General features: G+C 79.0%; 1 non-coding gene across 1 annotated transcript; it reads right to left on the bottom strand.

Moving 5' to 3' along the window:
* Window positions 1-815: 815 nt before the first annotated feature.
* Window positions 816-968, bottom strand: LOC135326253 (5.8S ribosomal RNA). The gene has a single exon (XR_010386789.1). It is a non-coding gene; the product is annotated as a 5.8S ribosomal RNA (ribosomal RNA).
* Window positions 969-2,500: the final 1,532 nt, after the last annotated feature.

Raw genomic sequence — 2,500 nt, 5'->3', positions numbered from 1 at the left:
GCGCGCTCGCTCGCTCACGCCACTCGCGCAGCCCTCCGCCGCTCTGCGGCCGCCTCCTCCTCCCGGCCGCTGACCTCCGCTCTCCGCCCCGGCGTGGGGACGGCGCGGCGCGCCCTCCCTCGCCCCCCGCCCCGCCGCCGCCCCACGGCGCCCGCGCTGCGCGGCCCCCCCCCCGGCCGCGGCCCCCCGCGCGCCGCCGCCGCCGCCGGGCCTCAACGCAACGCCGCGCGGCTGACGCCAGCCGGCGGGTGGAAGTGGCTCGACGACGCGCTGCGGACGCGGGGAAGCGCGGGGTTGGGGGGGGCCCGGCGGGCGCCGAAACGGCGGCGGTCAGGGCCAGGGCGAGGCAAAGGGCGGCCGGCCGTCCCCTCTGCCGGAGGGGAACGGGGGACCGGCGCACCACCGGGAGAGTGGTGGAGGAGAGGCCCGTGCGGCGGCACTGGCGGTGGTGGCGGGCGGGCGGCGCCGGGCGCCGGGCCACCGCGACCGACCCGATCTGGGGGCCCGGCGGGACGAAGTCCGCGACGCGGGCGCTCCGGGAGCGGGGGTTTCCCGAGTCTGCACTTAGGGGGACGAAGGCCCGGCCGCGCGGGGAGGGGAAGGAGAGCACCCCCCCTCTCCCCGGGGCAACGGGCCTGCGAGGCGCCCCAGCCGCGCCACACCGCGCGCGCCACGCGGCGCGGCGGCAGCCGCCGGGCTCGGAGGGGAGGGCGGGCACGGCCGGGCGCACCCGAACCGCGCCCCCCCCCACACCCACCGAGGGGCGGCACGCCGCTGCGCCCACGCCACGGCGCGGGTGACGATTGACCGTCAAGCGACGCTCAGACAGGCGTAGCCCCGGGAGGAACCCGGGGCCGCAAGTGCGTTCGAAGTGTCGATGATCAATGTGTCCTGCAATTCACATTAATTCTCGCAGCTAGCTGCGTTCTTCATCGACGCACGAGCCGAGTGATCCACCGCTAAGAGTTGTCTCGGTTTCGGTCCCCGCCGCGCGCGCGGGGGGACCGGGCAGCTTTCGCAGCCCCTGGGGGGCCCCCCCTCCTCCGCCCCCTCCTCCTCCGCCCCACCGCCCTTCCTCACGCCGACGCCGGCTGCTGAGCAAGGGACGGCAGAGACGGAAGGAGAGAGAGAGCGAGAGAAAGAGAGGGGCTTGCCTCACTGACCGTACAAGCACAGAGAAAGGGGGGGGGGGGGAAACGAAGGGCAAACCCGAACGAGAAGGGCGGGGAGCCCTCGCTCCCGACCTGGGGACAAACCCTGTCTCGCTTCGAGTCCGGCCCAGGCGCCCGGCTCGGTCTGGCCCGGCAGGGAGCGGCGGGCCGGCCACACCGCCTGCCTCGGGATGTTGGGGGGGGTCCGTCCCCGCAGACCACCCCCCCCCCGCCCCAGGCGTCAGAGCCCGGCCGCCACCGGGAGCGGCGTCGCCCCGCCGCCCGCGCGCCTGCGGCCCGCCGGCCCCGCGCTTCCCAGCTCCTCGCTCGCCTCGCCGGCCCTCCGGCTCGACCGCCGCCGCCGCCGCCGCCGCGGCGCCCACACCCCCGCGCGCCCGCACACACCGCCTCGCGGGTGACGCCACGCGCTCGCCCGTCCCCTCCGCGGACAGACGCCCGGCGGCGGGCAGGCGGGCAAGGCGGCACGGACGGGGACGGCGCCCGCTCTCCCCGTCTCCACGCGGAGAGCGGGGCGGGCCGCCCCCGCCGCCGCCCCACCACCGCCCCCCCGCTGCCTGGCGGAGCCGGGCGGGGCAGAGCGAGGCGGGCGCCCCGGACGGCAGAGTGCCGGGGCGGGCGCGTAGGGTAGGGCGCCGCCGACGGCGGCCACGGCGGAAGACCCAGAAGCACCGGCCAGGGAGAAGGAGGAGACGCGCGGAGGCTCGGCGCCCGCACCACCCGCGGTGGGGGCTCGCCCTCCCGGCGGCGAGCACGCGCTCGCGCCCGGCTCGCAACGCTCGAGGCAGGCCGGCAACTAGGCCGACCGCGCGGCGTCTCTCCGCCGAGACCAGACCGCGGAGAGAGGGGGCAGGGTAACCCCTCTCCGTCCCGGCTGCCCGCGGGGCGAGCGCGGGGCGCGCCGGCTGGCATGGGGGGGCGCGGCGCCCGCGCGCGCCGACCCCCCGGCCCTCCGGCAGCACGCCCGGCCGCCTCCGCGAGTCGCATCGGGCCGCCCGAGTCTTTAAACCTCCGCCCGGCTCTCCAACCGAGAACCCTCGGGCCCGGAGCCCGGGGCCCATGGCCATCCCTGCCCGGGGCGGCTGCCGGCGGCCGCGGTGGCCGGAGGCCCTCTCCCCTCTCTCGCTCGCTCCCTCCCTCCCCGCCCCCCCCACCCCCACCGCGGGGGAGGAAGGACCGGGGTGGGGGGAAGCCGAGGCGGGGGGGGGGAAGGCACGGCCGGTGCGGCGCGCACGGTGCGGCACCCGGGAGGAGCACGCTGGCACACGGGACCACACGGGTGGGTCACCGAGGGGGGGGCAGGAGAAGCGCGGGCGCTAGGTACCTGGCCC

This window comes from Dromaius novaehollandiae, unplaced genomic scaffold, assembly GCF_036370855.1.
Source record: "Dromaius novaehollandiae isolate bDroNov1 unplaced genomic scaffold, bDroNov1.hap1 HAP1_SCAFFOLD_252, whole genome shotgun sequence".
Classification (NCBI taxonomy): domain Eukaryota; kingdom Metazoa; phylum Chordata; class Aves; order Casuariiformes; family Dromaiidae; genus Dromaius; species Dromaius novaehollandiae.
The sequence above is the reverse complement of the archived record's forward strand: the minus strand, read 5'-3'. Positions and strand labels throughout refer to the sequence as shown.